This window comes from Bufo bufo, chromosome 9 (genome assembly GCF_905171765.1).
Source record: "Bufo bufo chromosome 9, aBufBuf1.1, whole genome shotgun sequence".
NCBI classification, from domain to species: Eukaryota; Metazoa; Chordata; class Amphibia; order Anura; family Bufonidae; genus Bufo; species Bufo bufo.
In genome coordinates this window covers 153,367,486-153,392,714 of record NC_053397.1, presented here as the reverse complement: position 1 = coordinate 153,392,714, position 25,229 = coordinate 153,367,486, and the positions used below count along the sequence as shown (strand labels likewise).

The 25,229-nt window shown below is 44.5% G+C and overlaps 1 long non-coding RNA gene across 1 annotated transcript; it reads right to left on the bottom strand.

The window, feature by feature from the left end:
* Positions 1-656: 656 nt before the first annotated feature.
* Positions 657-12,962, bottom strand: LOC120978914. Its single transcript, XR_005774206.1, has 4 exons — positions 12,837-12,962; positions 8,515-8,526; positions 847-850; positions 657-667 (listed from the first exon to the last, which is right to left on the bottom strand). It is a non-coding gene; the product is annotated as an uncharacterized LOC120978914 (long non-coding RNA).
* Positions 12,963-25,229: the final 12,267 nt, after the last annotated feature.

The following is a 25,229-nucleotide window of genomic DNA, read 5'->3' as shown; positions in this document are numbered from 1 at the left end:
CGGAATTTGAGTCGGTATGCCTCCGAGGTAATGGCATACCGTGCTAGGATGGCTTGTTTGACTTTGGGATAATTCCTGATGTCTTCGTCTGGGACGGTTCGGTATGCCTATGCGGCGCGGCCTGACAATCTACCTGCCAGCAGGGGTACTTGGTCGGCTGGGCTGATGTCGTGTAGCTGCCACAACCTTTCGAAATCCTGTAGGTATTCGTCAATATCACTTTCTCCTTCTGTGTAATTTTTAAAAGCTTGGTAGGGAATCTTAGCTTTTCCCTGGGTAGTGCTGGTGGGCGCTGGGGCTCCTTCCCCGACTCGCTGAATAGCGTTTTGCTTCGCTACAATGTACTCGTGTACATCTGCTATCAGTCTTTCTAGTGTCTCCACGGAGGGGGTGTTTGGGTAAAAAGCTAACCTGCTATTGAGCTCTCTTGTAAATTCTGTTGGCTCTGTCTCCTGTGGAGTTGCCGCAGTGGTCGCTCTGTCCCCCTCTATGAGTTCGGCCACAAGAGTAGCTTTGGTTATGTTGCTGGCTTTTCTTCCCCTTGCTTCGAATAATTCCTTTAACGTAGTTCGTTTCAATGTTGCATAATTCGTCTCCATTCACCGTTCGTTCGTATGACTGCACATATTTTCGAACTCCAGTATATCCGAATGGCTGTTTCAACAAACTGCTGCTTTGCTGTGCTGCAAGGCTTGTATCCCGCCGCTTGCCACCAATTGTTGCGGAGCTTCACGGTATACCCTCAATATCTTCACTTAAATCCCCTTGTAGCTGAAGAAGCAGGTCAATACCCAAGAGATAATTTCCCCAGTGACTGGACGACACACAGTTTGGGAGTCAACTGACTTTACTAGGCATGCGCAGCTGGTTTCAAACCGCCAACAGCCTCATTTACATACAATACATAGATTACTATGGTACAAGGAGAAGTGGGGTCAGACAATAGCAAGGGCTGATGGGAGGTTGAGGGGGGACACTGCAGCTAGTTTACACAGGTCTCCCAGTGTCCCTGAGACAACACCCTGCTGGAAAAACAATGGGACAGGAAAAGGGGGGAGGGGAAGAGGTACAGACAAGAAAGACATTCTGTAAGTGGCGATGTTTGCCACAGAGGGGGAGGAGGACATTGGAGCACAGGCAATGTGTAGCCAAATGGGTGGTTTTTCTACTCAGGTGACAGGAGAGGAGGAGCAGGAGCAGCCAGAGGAGCTCCAGGGCGATGAGAAAGACGAGACAGAGGACCCAAACACACCGTGGCAGTATGCAGTAGAGATGGAGGTAAAGAGTCCCTCCGAGTCACTTGCGCAAATGGCCCGATCCATTCTCACTTGCTTGCGTAGTGACAGTCAAATTGTCACCATTCGACAGAGGGATGACTTCTGGATCTCCACCTTGTTGGGCCCTCGCTACTGGTCCAGAATGGTGGCCTTTTTTGCACCCACTGAGAGGAAGGACAAACTGAACCACTACAGAGACATCCCATGTAGTCAGTTGGCTGTTGCCTATCTGCGCCATCGTCCATACTCTGGCAGGTCTGACCGGGGGGTCCCTCTGTGATCACGTTCCACTTCCATGGCTGCTGGGGAGAGGTGGGGTGGCAGGAGCAGTACCAGCTCCATCAGCAGCAGCCTGAGTCTACAGTCGCTGATGATTAGCTTTCTTCACCCGCATAGTGAAGAAACTACTCACCAGCAGCAAGTTGACCTGGAGCAGGACCTGAATCAGCAGGTGGTAGCATACTTGGACAGCACCCTGCCAACCCACATTGAAGATCCGCTGGACTACTGGGCAGCCAAACTGGATTTGTGGCCGCAACTAGCAGAGTTTGCTCTGGAAAAGCTGTCCTGCCCGGCCAGTAGTGTGGCATCAGAGCAGATGTTTAGTGTGGCAGTGGCCATAGTTACCCCAAGGAGAACTCGCCTGTCCACCCAAAATGTGGAGAGACTTAACTTTTGTCAAGATGAATCAGGCGTGGATCAGCCAGGATTTCCAACCACCAATTCCTGATGCATCAGACTAGATCATCCATGGTGCCACACCAACACTTTGATAAAAGAGACCGGTTTCTTCTGACTACCTGACTCAGCTACTACTCTGTAGCTGCCACCCGCCTGATGCCACACATCTGATGCCAAGTGCTCCTTTCAGCCAACTTAATCAGCGGGTACTGGTATTGCCACTCACCTCCCTACTCTGTAACCAGGTCACTTTGTGGTCTCTTGATGCAGCTGCTGCTGCCATCTCCACACTATGTCACCTTGCCACTCTGTGGTATCCTCCTGCTGCTGCCATCTCCACACTATGTCACCTTGCCACTCTGTGGTCTCCTGATGCTGCTGCCATCTCCACACTATGTCACCTTGCCACTTGGTGGTATCCTCCTGCTGCTGCTGCCATCTCCACACTATGTCACCTTGCCACTCTGTGAAATCCTCCTGCTGCTGCCTTATCCACACTCTGTCACCTTGCCACTGTATGGTCTCCTGATGCTGCCATATCCACACTATGTCACCTTGCCATTCTGTGGTATCCTCCTGCTGCCATCTCCACACTATGTCACCTTGCCACTCTGTGGTATCCTGATGCTGCTGCTGATACTGCCATCTCCACAGTATGTCACCTTACCACTCTGTGGTATCCTCCTGCTGCCATCTCCACACTATGTCACCTTGCCACTCTGTGGTATCCTCCTACTGCTGCCTTATCCACACTATGTCACCTTGCCACTCTGTGGTCTCCTGATTCTGCCATATCCACACTATGTCACCTTGCCACTCTGTGGTATCCTCCTGCTGCTGCCATCTCCACACTATGTCACTGTGACAAAACCCCTGTTTTAGGAATGCCCAGACTCTTGTATTTCATCTGCTTCATGTAGTTAACCCAATTTCGTCCTTTAAATGTAAACAAAAAACCACCTCATCTGCCTGTGATGCAGTTAGCGAACACAATGGACATTTGCGAACACAATGGATATTACTGGTGACGCAATCCACAAACACAGTGGATATTGCCTGTGATACATTTAGCAAACACAATGGTCTTGGTCATCGACCTCATGGAACTATGTCCGGACCCTTTATCCAATTATCTCCAGAATAGAGAGGAGAGATTTTACGGTCTATGTGGGAGTGTGTTATAGCTTACTGTATATTGATTGGTCACTCTATTTTGTGTGCCTGTTCCCCACAAGGGCCCCGTGGGAGTAACCCTTGCTGGACGACTTGATAAAAGACTGAGCTGTGGCCATCAATAAAGTTGATCATTTTTACCCCCTTCCTGAAGTCTTGGATCCTGTTTGTGGGGGATTGGGAGCTGTATATTCACAACACCTTCGGATTTACTTGGTTTTCGGGAGAAGCTGTACGGATTTACTCAGCTGGAGTGTAAGATATCTGTAACACTGGTGGCAAGCAGCGGGATTTTATCCCAAATGGATATATTGAACCGAAAGAAGGAGTAAATGGCCCACAGATATGAACGACTCAAACGAACAACATTAAAGGAACTACTGGAAGCTCGCGGCATAGTGGCAAGTAACAAGCCAAAAGCCACGATAATTGCCGAATTGCTAGAGAGCGACAGAACCAGCGATGCTACCATGGAGATGCCAAAAGAAACTGAATTTCAAAAGGACGTAAGATGAAGGCTTAGCATTTTGGGGCCCAACCCATCACAAGAGACGATCACCCAAATAATGGCGCAAGCAACGCAAGCACACAGCGCAAGAATACAAGCGACTACAATGCAACAAGGGGATGTAATGGCACTACAGAGAGCTGCTAATGGACAGTCACATAAGATTAATTATGCTGCATTTAAAGCCTTTACAGATGGTGAAATGGACATAGACAGCTATTTGCAGGATTTCGAAAGATAATGTGCATTGGAGAACTTGGAGAGAGATAGCTGTGCTGCAATATTGAGCAGTAAGCTATCAGGTCGAGCAGCGGAAGCCTACAGAGCGCTGCCCACAACTGGATGCAGGGGTGCCAGGCGACCACGTTGGCAGATGCTTTACAGTTGTTACTGCTGGAGCAGTTTTTTGATTTTGCTCTGCCAGATGTTAGAGACTGGGTTCGTGACCGCAAGCCTCGGACGGTAGAAGAGGCTGATAGACTGGCTGATGACCACCATGATAGCAGGACTATGGAGAGTAGCATAGCACCAACGGTCCAGTGTACCCCCACCTACACCCCAACATCCACGACACCGGCCAGGCCCAATGTGTCCCACACTGCACTAAGCAATCAGGGAGCACGGAGGCCACCACCGATGTGCTATGGGTGTAACCAAATAGGACACATCAGACCCAACGGCCCGCAGCGCACGTCTAACCAAGTGGGCTGACAACCAGCACCACTGCACCGAGCCACAGTTCATTGCGTCCAGGAGGACTACAGTAAAGGGAGTTATGCAGCATATTCACCCCCAGAACCCACTGAGCAATGGTCCGTACTGCACGAGGTCAACCCCCGTACAGGCCGCAGGAGACCATCGGGCACATCACCGCCAGTCCATCCGCCTAAATGGACAGGAGGCTAGGGGCCTGAGAGAGAGCGGAGCCACCATCACCCTGGTCCAACCTCAATGGGTCAAGCCGTCCCAACACACTGGATGCACCGTAGCAGTTTGAGTAGCTGGAGGGGCCCTCCATAAGATACTAACAGCCCGGGTTCATATTGACTGGGGTACGGGGGATGAATCACTGGAGGTTGGGATTATGGCTGACCTGCCGGCCGAAGTGCTGCTGGGGAAGGACTTGGGATGTATGACCTCCAAGTTTGTTACGCCAGCCCAGGAGGGAGCTTTACCGGTGACTACTCGGCAGCAGACCCGGGCAACGAAGACCGCACGCTCTAAGGAACCCAAGGTAGGAACTGATGTCCCGACCCTTGCCTTAAACCCCACTATGTACTGGGACACCACCCAAGATTTTGAGAAGGAACATAGGGAAGACCCTACCCTAGCAGGTTACCGCAGAGCAGTAGAGAAACCCCAGGTAGACACAGGCCAGGTTTCAATGGGACAAAGGACAGTTATACAGGGTGACAGATGGGATCGGACAGGGGGCCCACCAAGTGACCAAAAAACCACTAATAGTACCCCGCAAATACCGAATAGCTGGACATTTAGGGATAAAGAAAACCCAGAATAGATTGACCCAGACCTTCTTTTGACCCGGAATCACACAGGGCATAGACTAGTACTGTAGGACCTGCGAGGTATGTCAGCAGGTAGGGAAGAGAGGTGACCACCCCTGGGCTAAGCTGCGACCCCTCCCTATAATAGGAGAACCCTTTTTCCCCATAGCGGTGGACCTAGTGGGACCCCTTAGCAAATCTAGCGCCACGGGCAAGATGTATATCCTCACTATAGTAGATTATGCCACTAGGTACCCGGAGGCAGTGGCCCTCTCTAATATTCAGGCTGAGACGGTAGTAGAGGCCCTGGTCAATGTCTTTACCAGGGTGGGATTTCCCCGGGAGATTGTGTCCGACCAAGGGACACAGTTCACGGCAGCCATTACCCAGCAGCTCTTGCAGAGCTGTGGGGTAAAACCTATCCTGAGCTCTCCTTATCACCCCCAGACGAACGGCCTCTGTGAACGATTCAATGGCACACTGAAACAGATGCTAAAGACGTTCACAGAGACCTGCTGTAATTGTCAAGCTTTCCTTCCCCACTTATTATTCGCGTACCGGGAAGTGCCCAGGAGTCCACCGGCTTTTCTCCCTTCGAATTACTGTATGGGAGAAGGGTACAGAAACCCCTGGACCTGGTACGGGAACATTGGGAGGGAGACGTGGGAGAGGCAGGAACCCCTATCGTGCCCTACATTCTGGAGCTGAGGGACCGGCTGCAAGCCCTCACTGAAACAATTCGGGAAAACTTGCAGTCGGCCCAAAAGCGTCAGAAACAGTGGTATGATAGGGGCGCAAGAGACCGAGCATTTGAACTCAACCAAAAAGTACTAGTCTTGAGGCCCACTAAAACAGACAAATTATAGGCCGCCTGGCAGGGTCCTTACAAGATAGCAGCCCGGATCAGTGATACTACCTATGTGGTAGTGAGCTGTTCAAATGAACGGATCAGAAGATCCTTTCATGTGAACATGCTCAAGCCATACTTAGAAAGGGCCGATGAGATATCCGCAGTATGCGCCCCAGCCGGCGAAGATAGCGAGGGCATTCCCTTACCTGATATGCTAGCAGGCAGCCCCGTCGGGGTAGATCATGTAAGTCTGGGAGACAACTTGAACCTAGAGGAAAGACAGCAAGCCTCCCAATTGCTAAGGAAATTTAGAGGTATGTTCTCTGCTGTTCCAGCGTACACAACATTGGCAGTCCACAGAGTGGAGACCCCAGGTCAGGTACCCCTCTGGCAGCAGCCATATCGCATTCCCGAGGCTGTTAGGGAGAGCATGCAGAAGTAGATACTAGACATGTTAGCTGTAACGGTCACATACACACACACACAGGGGGAGGGAAGTGACCACTGCGCTCCACCCTCACCCCTGGCCGTGCCTACTTGCCTCGTGAGTCCTAATGACAGGGGACAACTGGACGGCAATCCCTAGCTTGGAATAAGTGCAGGGATGACAGACAGACAAACAACAGAACGTGAACGGACCGAGTCAATACCAGGAAATCTACAAAGTACAAATGGAGCAAGCAGAGAATAGTCAGGAGAAGCCGGGGTCATAAATACCAGGAGAGTCGTGAAGTACCAAAGGAGTCAGCAGAGGATCGTCAGGAGTTCAGCAGGGGGTCAGTACGCCAGGAAAGACAAAATCGCAGGTGGAACCTAAATAACAGGCAATCTGTGGCCAGCAAATTGCCTGTTTAAATAGGGAGCTAGAGGGGTCATGTGACGTGGCCAGCGTCACATGACTTCACACAGACTACACAGCCAAGCACCGAGTGATCAGCTCGGTGCTCAGCCCTAAAACCATTAGCATGAATGCAGATAGTTGCACACATAGTATTTTCAGGAGCGCGGGTGACGCTGGATGCACTGATGATGCGCGCGCGCTCTGGACGTGCCCGCCTCCTAGACGGCGCCGTGACATTAGCCTTATGAGTGATAGAACCCTCCCAGAGTCCGTGGGCCTCCCCGGTAGTGTTGGTGCCGAAGTGGGATGGGACAACCTGTTTCTGCGTCAACTACCAGAGACTCATTGACCGGTCAGTCACTGATTCCTACCCCATGCCCAGGGTAGACGAATGGTTAGACCGGATGGCAATTGTTAGACCACTATAGATCTGTGCAAGGGATATTGGCAGATCCCTTTGGAGCCGGAGGCCATCCCCAAGTCGGCCTTTGTCACCCCATTTGGCCTGTACCAGTTTAAGGTCATGCCATTTGGGATGAAGGATGCCCCAGCTACTTTTCAGAGGATGGCTGATCGGCTCTTAGAGGGATTTAAGGACTTCGCATGTGCATACCTAGATGATATAGCCATCTTCAGTTGCACATGGGAGGCCCACCTGGAGCACGTGTCTGTGGTGCTCAAGAGAATCCAGACTGCCGGCCTAACCTTAAAACTGGACAAGTGTCATGTAGGGATGGCAGAGGTGCAGTACCTAGGTCACCGAGTGTGCTTCGGGAAACAGAGGCCCGAACCCGCCAAAGTAGAAGCCATAACCTAGTGGCCCAGCCCCGCACCAAAACACAAGTTATGACATTTTTGGGAACCGCTGGGTATTACTGGAAGTTTGTACAGGATTACAGAACTATAGCTAAGCCCCTCACAGACCTCACCAAAAAGTCTCTCCCCAAGCAAGTTGTTTGGACCCCAGAGTGTGCGGACTCCTTTCAAAAGTTAAAAACGGCCCTCAGCAAGGCACCTATATTAGCAGCACCAGATCATTCTAAAACATTTCTCGTCCATACAGATGCCTCAATGTTTGGATTGGGAGCCGTATTGAGTCAGGTTGGGGAGGAGGGCATGGAGCGCCCAGTGGTGTACCTGAGCAGAAAACTGATACCCAGGGAAGTCAGTTATGCCACTGTGGAGAAGGAGTGCCTTGCCCTCATTTGGGCCCTCAAGAAACTACAACCTTATTTATATGGGCTCTCCTTTACTGTTATGAATGTTCACAACCCCCGGGTGGCAGGAGACAACCCCTGACTATTGAGATGGAGCCTGGCAGTGCAGCCTTATAATTTCACTGTGCAAAACAGACCAGGGAAACAGAATACCAACGCAGACGGGTTGTCTCGCCAAACAGAACTGGACCCATTGCCAACTGCTTCTCGGGCATCCCCAAGCCAACCCGTTGAGGTCTAGGCGGGTATGCCGTCCCATGGAACTAAGGGGGAGCTATGGGACAAAACCCCTGTTTTAGTAATGCCCAGACTCTTGTATTTTGTCTGCTGTTCATGTAGTTAACCCTATACATGTAGTTAACCCTATACACAAACCACCTCATGTGCCTGTGACGCAGTTAGCGAACACAATGGACATTTGCGAACAGAATGGATATCGCCAGTGACGCAATCCACAAACACAATGGATATTTCCTGTGATACATTTAGCAAACACAATGGTCTTGGTTGTCGACCGCATGGAACTATGTCCGGCCCCTTTATCCAATTATCTCCAGAATAGAGAGGAGAGATTTTACGGTTCATGTGGGAGTGTGTTATAGCTTACTGTATATCGATTGGTCACTCTATTTTGTGTGCCTGTTCCCCACAAGGGCCCCGTGGGAGTAACCCTTGCTGGAGGACTTCATAAAAGAATGAGCTGTGGCCATCAATAAAGTTGATTGTTTTTACCCCCTTTCTGAAGTCCTGGATCCTGTTTGTGGGGAATTGGGAGCTATATATTCACAACACCTTTGGATTTACTTGGTTTTTAGGAGACGTTCTACGGATTTACTCAGCTGGAGTGTAAGATATCCGTAAAAGTCACCTTGCCACTCTGTGGTATCCTCCTGCTCTTGTGCCATCTCCACACTATGTCACCTTGCCACTCTGTGGTCTCCTGATGCTGCCATATTCACACTATGTTACCTTGGCATTCTGTGGTATCCTCCTGCTCTGGTGCCATCTCCACACTATAAATACAAAACAAAGCAACAGTAAAAACTGTAGTCCGTGTATACTTATTAATATAATAGCAGCAGTCCAGATAACAGGAGCCGGTCCTCTCTCCTGTATGTAATAATAGAAGAAAATAGGTTCTGGTCCGCGCTTCTCTCTAAAACGTAGCCACTTGTACACACAGGTAATTTGCTTCTCTCTAAAACGTAGCCACTTAAACACACAGGTAATTTGCTTCTCACAGGCAGACGCCCTGTTCGTCACTCCACGCTGCCCAGCAAAGTCTCATACACTCCAGCACCTTCAAAAGAACGGCAACATAGTGCAGCATCCACGGTACTTGAAATGAAATTCTATTTATTGTACTTACAAACAAGCACTTGAAAACAGCATTAAAATATTTAGTCAGTCCGCTGTCCGCCCGACCCGGGTTTCGCCCAATGGCTTCATCAGGGGCTCTACATAGCAAAGCACCGGCGCCTATTTATGTCCTCCAATTGGTCACTTCCGTGTCAAAAACCTCCTGTGTCGGGGTCAATCTTTTTTTCGGACAATTTTGTTACTATACCATTTAAACACACACAATTGATATGCATTAAAAGTTAATATTATAAAATCAAACATATTTTTTTCCATAAAATTCGCAAATAAAAAAATCCCATAAATAGAAAGAAAATTTCCACACTATGTCACCTTGCCACTGCTGTATCCTCCTGCTACTGCTGCCATCTCCACACTATGTCACTTTGCCACTCGGTGTGTAGCTGGGCAGCTAAGACCTGTCCTAGGTTGCTAATATAGCTTACAGTCAGGTCCATAAATATTGGGACATCGACACAATTCAAAGATTTGTTGCTCTATACACCACCACAATGGATTTGAAATGAAACGAACTAGATGTGCTTTAACTGAAGACTGTCAGCTTTAATTTGAGGGTATTTACATCCAAATCAAGTGAACGGTGTAGGAATTACAACAGTTTACATATGCGCCTCCCACTTGTTAAGGAACCAAAAGTAATGGGACAATTGGCTTCTCAGCTGTTCCATGGCCAGGTATGTGTTATTCCCTCATTATCCCAATTACAATGAGCAGATAAAAGGTCCGGAGTTCATTTCAAGTGTGCTATTTGCATTTGGAATCTGTTGCTGTCAACTCTCAAGATGAGATCCAAAGAGCTGTCACTATCAGTGAAACAAGCGATCATTAGGCTGAAAAAACAAAACAAACCCATCAGAGAGATATCAAAAACATTAGGCGTGGCCAAAACAACAGTTTGGAACATTCTTAAAAAGAAGGAATGCATCAGTGAGCTCAGCAACACCAAAAGACCTGGAAGACCACGGAAAACAACTGTGGTTGATCACCGAAGAATTCTTTCCTTGGTGAAGAAAACACCCTTCACAACAGTTGGCCAGATCAAGAACACTCTCCAGGATGTAGGTGTATGTGTGTCAAAGTCAACATTCAAGAGAAGACTTCACCAGAGTGAATACAGAGGGTTCACCACAAGATGTAAACCATTGGTGAGCCTCAAAAACAGGAAGGCCAGATAAGAGTTTGCCAAACGACATCTAAAAAAGCCTTCACAGTTCTTGAACAACATCCTACGGACAGATGAGACCAAGATCAACTTGTACCAGAGTGATGGGAAGAGAAGAGTATGGAGAAGGAAAGGAACTGCTCATGATCCTAAGCATACCACCTCATCAGTGAAGCATAGTGGTGGTAGAGTCATGGCGTGGGCATGTATGGCTGCCAATGGAACTGGTTCTCTTGTATTTATTGATGATGTGGCTGCTGACAAAAGCAGCAGGATGAATTCTGAAGTGTTTCAGGCAATATTATCTGCTCATATTCAGCCAAATGCTTCAGAACTCATTGGAAGGCGCTTCACAGTGCAGATGGACAATGACCCAAAGCATACTGCAAAAGCAACCAAAGAGTTTTTTAAGGGAAAGAAGTGGAATGTTATGCAATGGCCAAGTCAACAACCTGACCTGAATCCAATTGAGCATGCATTTTTCTTGCTGAAGACAAAACTGAAGGGAAAATGCCCCAAGAACAAGCAGGAACTGAAGACAGTTGCAGTAGAGGCCTGGCAGAGCATTACCAGGGATGAAACCCAGCATCTGGTGATGTCTATGTGTTCCAGACTTCAGGCTGTAATTGACTGCTTAGGATTTGCAACCAAGTATTAAAAAGTGAAAGTTTGATTTATGATTAGTATTTTGTCCCATTACTTTTGGTCCCTTAACAAGTGGGGGGCACATATGCAAACTGTTGTAATTCCTACACTGTTCACCTAATTTCGATGTAAATACCCTCAAATTAAAGCTGACAGTCTGCAGTTAAAGGACATCTTATTTGTTTCATTTCAAATCTATTGTGGTGGTGTATAGAGCCAAAAATCTTAGAATTATGTTGATGTCCCAATACTTATGGACCTGACTGTATATGTGTATACAGCTAGACCTGCAAATAACCTTAATACAGTTCCTATGTTTATAAGTTAAAGACAAAAGCAGAGTTATTTATAGTGACTTCATGTTTGGATGTCATGTAATAGTTATATTTTGTGTTCACAGAAGCAGAAAAGATAATATGCCTGTAACGGGGCGCCAAAGGCGCACTCGGTCTCCCATCAGCCGCAGACCTGCTGCTTAGCTTCGGGAGCGAGGATCTGTGTTTGGCCTCGTTCCCAGGGTGGCTTTGCTAGCTGGGAGGCTCCCTGCTCCTAGGTCTGCCTTGAGCACCGAGCTGATCAATCGGTGCTCGACTTGCCTGTCTGTCGGTCATGTGACGCTGGCCACGTCACATGACCCTCACTCCCCACTATAAATACAGGCAACCTGCTGGCTACAGGTTGCCTGCGATTTTGGTCCCTTAGGCTGTGTATTATTTTTGTTATTTAGCTTACCTTTGGATTTGACCCTTGATCTGCTTCCTGACACCTCTTCTGCCTGCTCCCTGAACCTTGACGCTACCTCTCGGATTTGGACCTCGGCTTGCTTTTGGATTTTGTCTTTGCCTCTTCTCTTGTACTGACGTGACTCCCGGATTTTGACCTTGGCCCGCTCTCGGATCTGTCTCTGTCTCCTCCCTCGTACTGACGTGACCTCCTGGACTGACCCCGGCTAGTTGACCCGCCTCGCCCTTCCGTTTTTGGTGGTACCTTGCTTGTTCCACCTCTCTGTCCGCTTGAGTGCTACCTCTCATTGGCTGTCCGCTTCCCTGCTGTCTCTATCTCTCTGCTTGCACTTACTCAGGTCAGGGACTGTCGCCCAGTTGTGCCCCGTCACCTAGGGTGGGTGGTGCAAGTAGGCAGGGACAGGGGACCGGGTGGAAGCTCAGGGGGTGCACCTCCGCTCTATCTTTATACCCATGACGCTACCCCGTGACAATGCTTTTAAGATTCATTATATAATGTAAGGTAAGCTCAATGACACAACAGACACAACAGAATGCCTAGAGTTAAACTGATGTTGCTGGGCAGGAGTTTTGACCAATCACAGCCAGCCTCACATATAACAGGAGTTTTGACCAATCACAGCCAGCCTCAAACACAGCCTTGTGGGAAATTCCCTAGCAGGAGCTGCTAGAATAATTACCCCATAGAAGAGCAGCTGAACAGACACACACTCCACTAAGAGCTGTGTTTTATGGAAGCAGAGAGGCCAAAATAGGTATTTAAAACAGTTATATAATGTTCCTACTGTTAATATAGTGATAAGAACTGTATACTGAACTGGATATATGTATATTTACTTACAGTTCCGCTATACAAACAAACTACTGAGCCATGCAATCATACAAGTCAAACAAATTGGATACAAATGTGAACTGCTCATACCAGATCATAAGCAATTGTATAGAGTAAACTGCAAACCAAGTAGAACAAGTGAACTATTGGTTAACCTCAGATATACCTCTCAGAGAGATCATAAAGTGCTTAAATAACTTAAAGTGAGAGTACAGATACTCAAGAGAGAAATATATCCACCATTGTATGTTGAATGACAGGATTGAACAGTTGAACCACCATCTTATGCATACCACCATTTTGTGATACTTTATTCAACATGAGTTTTGTATATGGACTATCTGCTGCGGAGGCGGCAGTGAAGAAAAGTTGAAGTTAATAAAGAAGTTATTTCAAGTATTTGGTGTGCTCTTTAAACCTACTGCTTCCATAGAACGGCGCTAGAGGAATTGCAGAGTAATAGACATTCTGGTTAGACTAAAAAGTCTAATTCTTCTAATGCCACAGCGCAAAAGGCACTTCATAGTGCTGCGCCTGCCACAGTGGAACTATTAGTCTCAGAGGGCGAAGCGATAATGCTCCTCAACTTGCACAGTAAAGAGTGCATTAGAGCAGCAGAGCGCCAGCATATACAGCCGTGCAGCAACTGTTCCCTGAGCAAGCAAGCAAAGACACCTCAGCGGAGCTACCATAGAGGCCATAGAACGTGTGCATTAGTCAAACTGCAGCCGACTCTTAAAGTGGCAGAACGGCAGAGGCAAAATAGCCAGAGAAAGAGTGCCAACCCTCCTGCGATCCCTAGTGAAAGAAAGAGATGCATGGTGGGAGGCCAAAGTCCAGAACTAGAGTGCCCGCATCGCTATCCACGGAGAGACCACGTACTGCAGCCAGCTAGTTTCCCGCCACTAGGCCCAAAGCCTCAAAGCGAAAGAAAACAGAACACCAATTGTATAATACAAGGATAACAAACTTTATTAAATATATAGTTTAAAATAGAGTTTCATATACTTTAGCAGCATTACATTCACAGGAAAAATGCCCACAGGACCACTATTCATGATACATACAGGTAAAAATTTCTCCCATAGATAGAGGATATCAATAAACCCCAACCATAAGTAAAGTGCAAAGTGTCACAAAATGGATCAATACATAGAGGAGACAATTATGTAGAATATACAGACCAGGATAGTCCTGAATCCCGACACGTGTTTCGCGGTTGCTTTCTCAAGGGATATGAGTGGTGTATGCTCACTATCTATATATAGCCTGTTCATTAGGTCAATTCAGTACACATGGAAACAAACGCCTGCCATAATCAAAGGGGGAAATGAGGAAGAGGAAGTGGTGTGCGTTCCAGCATGGGATGCACGACATCACTTACGGTTCCTCTAGTGTCCAGACACATTTCTATTAAGGATCCATAATGAAGAAAGAAGTAAAAAAGCCCATTGGCGTATATAAATAAGTAATTCCCATAAAGGGAGGTATATAGGAGGTAGACACAATGATCAGGTAATCAACCTATCTAAGGGATCGGATCCACGGAGGACCGCATGACTCAAACTGGATATCCGGTCCACCGTGGAGAGCATCAAACACGATCCGCCCATTACAGCCCTACGGTGAGTGTGCTTCCGCGAGGTCACGGGAGTACACACTAAAAATCCCTTACTTGTCCTCGCAAGTCAGCACAGAACAACGCACGTCATCGCAAAGCATCGCAAGTCAGCGCAGTATCACATCATCAAGAAAAAAAACCTCTTCTTTAAGACAGACATTTGTTCCTGCTCTTCAGAATAATGTCAGAGCTTTCCTTATTACTTATTATTGCACGTACAATTGCTGTTCTGTTTTCTTTTGCTTTGGGGTCTATTGTTAATATTCTAACAGACAGCTTTACATCGGGCGTTTTGCTTTGAGTATTGGGTGTGTGTTTACCTGCATAAGACGATTTGTTTCTTTTTGCAGAAGTGTAGATTCCATAATCATGTATTTTTTAGCCCTGCAGGTTTAGTGGAAGTCCCAGGCGGAAGCCATTTTCAATGGAGGCAACAGTAGTTCACAGGATGTGGAACAGAGGAATTCACGGGAAATTAAGGTGAAATTTAAGAATCTTTTACACAGACGTCTAAAGATTTGGTGGAACAGGACCTGACTGGAGCAATATATTGTGAGGAATTTTATTCCTCGTGGTTTGAGGGTGCAGGTTTTTCCTTCCCACAATTTGGGTACGGAACAGCTAAACACGAAATGGGAGGAAGTCTGCAACCTCTGCTCCATGACATTTATGCAGGTACTCATCACCACTAATGATATGATGCTTTCCGAAGTTGATAAGGAGTTGAGAATTTTAGATGAACAGTTGAATCAAGTATTGAAGGACACTGAACGTGAGACGTTTAATTGTGAGATTGATGAAGCCTATAAAGTATGGGAGAAACAAATAAAGGAACGAAAGACTAACAAATTTCAAAGAGATCTAGAGGACTTTGAACTGAATAGGATGTACAAGTGGAAACAGAAGAAACATGAACCATGTAGTAGAAGCACTTCGGTATCCTCGCTCTTCTCAACGGATAATGAAGGGAATAATTCTGATACCAATACAAGATCGCCTACCACACGGCATGAGAGAAAACGGAAGGAGACAGTGAAAAACCTCCCCCCAGCCAAGAGATTTCAGGGTACAGGGGAATCCAATGGTCAACGCCTACAGGTTATTAATTTATCTGATCAGACGCTGAGTGACGAACAACTTGAAGTGTTGAGTTTGGGTCTAAACTTTATTCCCAAAACTGGCTTTAATCTCTTCGCAGCGGTAAAGGATCTACAGATGTTTGCATGCAATTACATTTTTAAGAAACTGTATCATAGGAAGAGTGCTGAGGAGCCACTGTTCACGGCGGTAGAATTGGAAGCAATACAGACTCTAAATGAACTCATGGAGGAGCAAGTGGACACGACATCGGTGAGTAGATTACCAAAAACATTGGTACCCAAATCCAAAAAAATTCCACCAACGTCACTGTTTGCGAACATCGACATCTTTGTCAAAGTAGTGACGGAGGATTTGAGGTCAGTCCAGAAGTTTACGTCAGGGAATAACCTTAACAGACGACAACGCTTAGCATTGAAACAACTTTATAAAATGGAAAACATAGTAATTAAACCCTCGGATAAAGGGGGCAATGTCGTCCTTTGGCCTACCTATATGTATGAGCGGGAGGCTTTCAGACAGTTAAGGGATTCTAACTGTTATCAGAAACTGACATTTAACCCCTTAACTACCTTCCAGAGTGCCCTCGGATCGATCTTACAAAAAGCGGCTGATGTGGGAGTGATTAACACCAAGGAACAGAAATGTCTATTTATCAACAATCCAACCATAGAGACATTTTATATGTTGCCGAAGATACACAAAAATGCAAAAACTCCACCAGGCCGCTAAATAGTTTCAGGTAACAACAATATGTGTGAAGCTATCAGCAAGTTAATCGATCATGTATTGAGGGCATCAGTTGAAAGCCTCCCATCATATCTTAAAGATACGGGCGACTTATTACGGAAACTGAATGGACTCCAGTTGGATAAAGATATGCTCATTGTTACATATAATGTCGAATAACTCTATACATTCATCCGTCATGAGGACGGCATTCTGGCCACAACACACTTCCTGATGACCTCCAATATACAAAGTGAGTATGGTTTATTAATTCTTGAACTTCTTAAATTTCACATTACGACATAACTTCTTTACCTTTAGAGGGTCGTATTACCTACAGCTCCAGGGAACTGCGATGGGGACGTCTTGTGCGCCTTCATACGCAAATCTTTTCCTGGGGCTGTGGGAAAGGAGGATCTTTCTAACTGACCCCATTAACCAGATTGAGAAAGTTCATCTATGGTGCCGTTACATAGATGATGATCTCATGATATGGCAGGGCAGTGTAGAGGATTTGAGTTTGTTCATGGCCTCTATTAATGAGAACATGAACATTCATCTCACATATAAGATGGGAAGGGAAAAGATGGATTTTCTGGATGTTTCTTTACATGTGGATAATGACGGCTTTGTCCACACAGATCTTTTCCGAAAACCTACCGCGGTGAACAGTCTCCTCCGCACCAACTCCTTCCACCCCAAAAAATTGCTTGACGGAATTCCTATTGGACAGTTCCTGAGACTGAGAAGAATCTGTTCTAGAGATGATGATTTAGAGAGGCGGGTCAACAATCTAAATAAGAGATTTAAGGATCGTGGCTACAGTGATCAATCGGTAAGACGAGCTTATCTACGTGCCAAACAGTCAAAGAAAGACAAACTGTTACAAAATCAGATCAGACATAAGGAAGATGATAAAGTAGTGAGATACATTACCACATATAACTCCGGGCATGGAGAAGTTGTTTCCATACTCAGGAAACATTGGAACATTTTACGAATGGACCACACTCTGCGACGCTACCTGCCTATGTATCCTTCTTTAACATTCAGATGGGAAAAAAATCTCAAAGACATCCTGGTCCACAGTCACTATGAAGGAAAAAACCCTAACAAATTATTCGGTCCCAAAGGCCCAAAATGGGGCTGTTGCCCCTGTGGCGAATGCGTAGCTTGTCCGAACAATCTGAGAACGACTACTTTTACGGATTGCACGGGTCAGAGATCTTATGAGATCACACACACAATATCTTGCACAATGATAGGTGTGATATATGTAGCAAGCTGTCCCTGTAATCTTCTCTATGTAGGTATGACTACAAGGCAACTAAAAAGACGTACGAGGGAACATGTCCTTGGCATCATTGGAGCGAAAGATGAAGAAGACCTCTCGATTCTGAAAAACATCCCCTGGCACTTTAAAATGCATCATAACTGTAACGGTTCACTCCTTAAGGTAAAGGGGATCGATAGAGTTCTGATAGGCGGGAAGGGTGGGGACTGGAAAAAGCTTCTAGCACAGAAGGAAGTCAAGTGGATTTTCTTGGTATATGAGGATGAGGAATTTTGTGTCTATAGGAGGATGGAAAATATCTGTGTGTCACCGCCAGTTCTGCGAGAAGCTCTGGCAGATGTTCTTCTCTACCTCTTGTATGATAAACAAATGTGTAATGTCGCACTAAAATGGGGTGGAGAACCACGGAGAGGTGCACCCACTAATCAGACAACACCCAGTCTGAAAATAGTGAATAATATAAATAAATAATAGAAGTGGGGCACACTCTAAAAGTATAGGGATCTTTATTAACGATATTAATAATAATAACAATATAATATCAGCAAGCATAAAATTGGATAGCAGATAAAATGGTACCGACAATAGGATAGGAAATGAAAAGGAAGTGAAAAATAGAGTAATAGATTAATATGGATTGCAACTATATAAAATACATTAAATCAACAGTATATTCAATAAAAACATTCAATAAATATGGATCCCAATATTGATTAAAGAACGTACGGTTCAAATATTCAATATAATATATAAATAATCCACTGGTTGTGCTTCATAAAATATTCCATGTGGGATTCATGCGGTGATATAGATTGTCCTCTCCCGCAAACAGTCCTCTATCACCACTATATCTATTATCAAAGTCCCAAAGTCTCAAGCATATGCAGCCTAGATATATGATAGTATAACAGTCAGGCTGTTCATACGCACAGCGGCGTCCCGCTGTATTTAATATGAAAAGCGATCGCTTGCTGGAGATGTGCAAGAGCTTACCCGAGGGTCTTTCAGTGCTGGATCATGGGCTCTCGACTCGGTATGTTCGTCCTATCTCCGATCTGTCTTTGGTCTCAAGAGCTAGTAGCAAACTTTGAATTTTGGCGCCAGTGAGATTTGTTTGCTCCACGTGGTATGGTTTCCTCCCGTGTAATAGCAATGACTCACTTCGGCACCTCGCTGATTAAAATAACAGTATGTCCAGGCTTCCTCGGTCTTGCAGGGGCTCTCCACTTGTTGGGGGGATAGTACCAGACGCGTTTCGGGGATTTACAGAAATGACCCCTTCCTCTTGTATGATGTTCTTTGTTTTGGTTTCACTGTCTCATCTCCTTTCCTTCTGCCAGGTGTCACTTATTTAGACATAATCGTCTTCCTTTATATTCCCTCCCATACTGCCTCACTTTGCAGTTTATACTACTTCCTGGATGAAGTGTTCACTGCTGGAGGCTTCGTCTGCTGTTTGCTCAGATAAGTCCTTTTACTTTATTGTGTTTGCTTGCTGGCTTGATTCTAGGTGACCCTGACTCCCTCCGTATTAAGTGCAGGGAGCCGGTGGTCGTGTCCCCTCACTATTATAGGGTTTTCAGGTGTCACACAGGCTTAGGTACGTTGGCATGCAATCGTCTACCATCGAGACCCTTGTATGTGCATAGCAGTCAGGAAGAGCTCTTAGGGTTTTATAGAGCTCACCTATAAGCTCCTTAGTTTGGGATCAAGCCAGTCGCTCGTTTATTTGTAGGTTCCAGCTATCTGCAAATCTCATCCATGACAATGTGTATACCTTGTGGGATGTGTTTATGAAAGTTTAACTGTACATCTGATAATTGAAGGTGCAAAATTAGGATATCTTACCGTGTGGGATATAACAATTGAATTTATTTTAATTAACATTTTTACCTAATATCACTTTGCACTTTTTCTTTGGTTTGGCACTTGCACTTTCTTCACATGGCATGTTTTGACACTTTTCTTTTTTTTTTACTCGTTTGTTCACACACTTCACTTTACTTATTTATATAAATTCTTCACTTGAATATTTATTAGCATATATTTGTATTTATACATTGATTATGTATTGGTTATGAATTTGTCCTTTAGATTTGTCACTTTAGTCACAGCTACGTTTTATAGTTATATATAATATACAGTTTGGACTCCTTCTATACCCCCTCATAATTATCTCTTTTGGCCATGGTTCCCTACAATGGTGTGCCGTCATTTGGACAAAGGCTGACAGTCCAGAACTCACCGAAGGTCTGCGTAAGGGATTTTTAGTGTGTACTCCCGTGACCTCGCGGAAGCACACTCACCATAGGGCTGTAATGGGCGGATCGTGTTTGATGCGCTCCACGGTGGACCGGATATCCGGTTTGAGTCATGCGGTCCTCCGTGGATTCGATCCCTTAGATAGGTTGATTACCTGATTATTGTTTCTACCTCCTATATACCTCCCTTTATGGGAATTACTTATTTATATACGCCAATGGGCTTTTTTTACTTCTTTCTTCATTATGGATCCTTAATAGAAATGTGTCTGGACACTAGAGGAACCGTAAGGGATGTCGTGCATCCCATGCTGGAACGCACACCACTTCCTCTTCCTCATTTCCCCCTTTGATTATGGCAGGCGTTTTTTTCCATGTGTACTGAATTGACCTAATGAACAGGCTATATATAGGTAGTGAGCATACACTACTCAAATCCCTTGCGAAAGCAACCGCGAAACACGTGTCAGGATTCAGGACTATTCCGGTCTGTATATTCTACATAATTGTCTCCTCTATGTATTGATCCATTTTGTGGCACTTTGCACTTTACTTATGGTTGGGGTTTATTGATATCCTCTATCTATGGGAGAAATTTTTACCTGTATGTATCATAAATAGTGGTCCTGTGGGCATTTTTCCTGTGAATGTAATGCTGCTAAAGTACTGTATATGAAACTCTATTTTAAACAATATGTTTAATAAAGTTTGTTATCCTTGTATTATACAATTGCTGTTCTGTTTTCTTTTGCTTTGGGGTATATTGTTAATGTTCTAACAGAAAGCTTTACATCGGGTGTTTTGCTTTGATAATTCGGTGTAGGCCCAAAGCCTGCAGCAGCGTATACAAGCCAGCGCATTGCAAGTCTGCACAGAGCATCGCAAGACATCACAGAGCATTGCAAGTCATCATAGAGCATTGCAAGTCATCATAGAGCATCGCAAGTTAGCGCAGAACAATGCACGTCATCGCAGAGCATCGCAAGTCAGCGCAGAGCATCACATCATCAAGAAAAAACATGTCTCCTTTAAGACAGACATTTGTTCCTGCTCTTCAGAATAATGTCAGAGCTTTCTTTATTACTTATTATAGCACATAGGTTTTGGTATAAAGTGACATTTTCGTGTTCAGGAATAAAAGACAAAGGACAGTTTGTAATACACAGAATCTATTGCATTTAAAGTGAAAGTCATTTATTGCCTGCATTTGTCATTATTGCATTTAAAGAGAAAGGCATTTTATTACTATTATTGATTATAATAGCATTTAAAGTAAAATGTCTGAGCCTAGTATTACCATTCCACTGTTAGAGGATACAAAGATAGTCAGAGTAAAAGTTGAAGAGCAAGGGAACCTGTCTCAGGTAGAAGAGTCTGATGCAGCATTAGTCTTGCCTCAAACAAATATAGCCCAAGCAGATGAACTAAGACGTTCATCACGTGCCAGAAAACCGACCCCAAAGATGCTGGAAAATCTGGAGCAAGAAGCAGCATTAAAAGAAAAGAAGTTCACCCGGAAGTATAATAGGTGGAAATCATACATTAAAGACATTTGTAGAAAGCGAAAGCAAGAAAGTATAAAAAGGAACTTGAGTGATATGGTAGAGACAGTAGAAAAATCTGAATCAGAGCTTATGGCAGCATATGTCAACCTGCGGTCATTTACGACACCTTCCCAGGATATTGTAAGGAACATGGACACATGTACTGCGGTCACTAAAGATTTGGTATAATCCCAAATGGTCACAGCACTCAGCAATAGTCTGGCTTATTTTAGGGTGCTCATCACGGTTCTGGTCCTGACTCCACCTCAGGATCCACACTTGTAGTATATGTACAAATAGACAGCATTCCAAATGGTAGATATGCAAATTTGTATATTTATTCAGCCGGACATGGTGGTGCACAACTAAATTTCGGGCTAAAGGAAAGCCCTTCATTAGGCTGGTGTACAAAAAAGAAGAAAAAAAGAGAAAAAAGAAAACGGAAGCAAATCAATCCATGATTCAAAGACATCATACATATATGAGTAGATATCACGCTAGTAATTTCATTTATAAACTAGAAAAGCTACAATTTCTGGGGAAAATTGTGTGAAGTGTTCTTGCCTCCTCCAGTAGTCTACAACTGGAGTGTGCGGAGTAACTGGGTGGAGTTGCGTGAGTAACTGTTATGTGGTTGGAGTGGCTGGAGTAACTGTGGAAAGGTTGGACTGGTCAGAGTAACTTTATGGAGTGTGCAGAGTAACTGTGTGGAGTGTTTGGAGTGAGTAAAGATAGTAAACATTACACTGACCAATTGATTGATCGAATTTAAAAAGTGCACATGGCAAGCTTGATAGAGTGAGAAATGCATTTCAACTTTTATTTATTTATATAGCACATTTAATTGCAATGTTGTTGCCCAAAGTACTTCACAGTTACATTAAAACATTTATATAAACATTAGCAACCGATTTGTGTGGGTGGGCTCGGAAATGAGGGAGTGGTGGCAGTTTAGAAATCATGTCCTGGTTTTTCAGCTCACACTCTAGCTTTTGTCACTCTGCTGGCTGCTCACACACCTGGGTTCCTATGGCAACTCACTCTACAGCAAGGGCAGAGAAGAGCGGTTAAAAACAAACTGCTCCAACTTGCTCACTTCACTGGAGGTTGCCATCTTCAAACGGTTGTAGTTTAAAAATTAAAAATCGTACAGTGAAGAGCTTTATATTGTGAGAATCACAGGACCCAGACATACATTTTGATGCATAGTATGTCTCTAAAATATTAAAAATGAAGGCACAGTCGCAGTTTAGAAATTGCCCTTCAAATTTGAGGTGGCTAGAGTGGAGTTTCAATGAATGTCAATGGGCCGCGTGATTTACAAACAAATGGTCATATTGTGAAAACTATCAGGACTATGGCTTAGCCGTGGACATTTTTAGTGGCAGCAGGGATAGCTGAACGTTTTGATAAAAGATTTGTGTAGGTGGGCTTGAAAATGAGGGAGTGGTGGCAGTTTAGAAATCATGTTCTGATTTTTCAGCTCACACTCTAGCTTTTGTCAGCTCACACTCTAGTTTTGAACATTCCACCATTCATTCCTATAGGACCAATTTCGGCACAAAAACGCAGATATTTTGTGAACCATTCAGTGAAACGTTCCACAAAGTAATAGCACACCAAATGGGAACAATCCGCACGTTTCGGTATATTACTGTCTATGTAGTATAAAAACTGTGGGAGGAGTTAGGGTGGTAAATTTGGCTATAATAATAAGAATATATATTTGAGATAACAGTAAGTGGTCTTGCCATGCAAGAACACTTAACCCCTTACGGACACATGACGTACCGGTACGGCATGTTTCCCAAGTCCTTAAGGACACATGACGTACCGGTACGTCATGTGTTGTTCCGATCACCGCCGTCCGGCGGGCGGTGATTGGAACAAGGTGCCTGCTCAAATCATTGAGCAGGCACCTCGGCTAAATGGGTCCCGTGACCCCCCCGTGTCGGCCATCGCCGCAAACCGCAGGTCAATTCAGACCTGCGGTTTGCCGCTTTTTATGGTGCGGGCGGTGGTGGCAGCAGTGCCATCGTGTCCCCATGGGGCTGTGGGGGGGACCCGATGGCATGGAAGGCAGCGTGATGCCTTCCTGAGGCATCTGCGCTGCCTTCCGGTGAAGAGCCTGTGAGATCCAGCCCCCTGGATCTCACAGGCCCTGGAAGCTGTATGAGTAATACACACAGTATTACTCATACAGCCAATGCATTCCAATACAGAAGCATTGGAATGCATTGTAAAGGAATATACCCCCAAAAGTTCAAGTCCCAAAGTGGGAGAAAAAAATAAAGTGAAAAAAAAGTTGAAAAAATAAAGTTTTCCCCCCAAAAAATTAAAAGTTTCAAGTAAAAATAAACAAAAACGTCATTTTCCCCAAATAAAGTAAAAAAAAAAAAGGTAAAAAATAGGGGAAAAAAAACCCCGTATACATATTAGGTAATGCCACGTCCGTATCGACCGGCTCTATAAACATATAACATGACCTAACCCCTCAGATGAACACCGTAAAAAATAAAAAATAAAAACTGTGCTAAATAAACAATTTTTGTGTCACCTTACATCACAAAAAGTGTAATAGCAAGCGATCAAAAAGTCATATGCACCCCAAAATAGTGGCAATCAAACCGTTATCTCATCCCGCAAAAAATGAGACCCTACCTAAGATAATCGCCCAAAAACTGAAAAAACTATGGCTCTCAGAATAAGGAGACACTAAAACATGATTTTTTTTTTGTTTCAAAAATTATAATATTGTGTAAAACTTACATAAATAAAAAAAAAGTATACATATTAGGTATTGCCACGTCCGAATTGACCGGCTTTATAAAAATATCACATGACCTAATCCCTCAGATGAACACCGTAAAAAATTTTAAATAAAAACTGTACTAAATAAACAATTTTTTGTCACCTTACATCACAAAAAGTATAATAGCAAGTGATCAAAAAGTCACACGCACCCCAAAATAGTGCCAATAAAACCGTCATCTCATCCCACAAAAATCATACCCTATCCAAGGTAATCGCCCAAAAACTGAAAAAATTATGGCTCTCAGACTATGGAAACACTAAAACATGATTTTTTTGGTTCAAAAATGAAATCATTGTGTAAAATTTACATAAATAAATAAAAAGTATACATATTAGGTATCGCTGCATCTGTGACAACCTGGTCTATAAAAATATCACATGATCTAACCTGTCAGATGAATGTTGTAAATAACAAAAAATAAAAACTGTGCCAAAACAGCTATTTCTTGTTATCTTGCCTCACAAAAAGTGTAATATAGAGCAACCAAAAATCATATGTACCCTAAACTAGTACCAACAATACTGCCACCCTATCCCGTAGTTTCTAAAATGGGGCCACTTTTTGGAGTTACTACTCTAGGGGTACATCAGGGGGCTTCAAATGGGACATGGTGTCAAAAAACCAGTCCAGCAAAATCTGCCTTCCAAAAACCGTATGGCATTCCTTTCCTTCTGCACCCTGCCGTGTGCCCGTACAGCTGTTTATGAACACATATGGGGTGTTTCTGTAAACTACAGAATCAGGGCCATAAATATTGAGTTTTTTTTGGCTGTTAACCCTTGCTTTGTAACCAGAAAAAAAATTATTAAAATGGAAAATCTGCCAAAAAAGTGAAATTTTTTAATTGTATCTCTGTTTTCCATTAATTCTTGTGGAACACCTAAAGGGTTAACAAAGTTTGTAAAATCAGTTTTGAATACCTTGAGGGGTGTAGTTTATAGAATGGGGTCATTTTTGGGTGGTTTCTATTTTGTAAGCCTCGCAAAGTGACTTCAGACCTGAACTGGTCCCTAAAAATTGGGTTTTTGAAAATTTCTGAAAAATTTCTGAAAA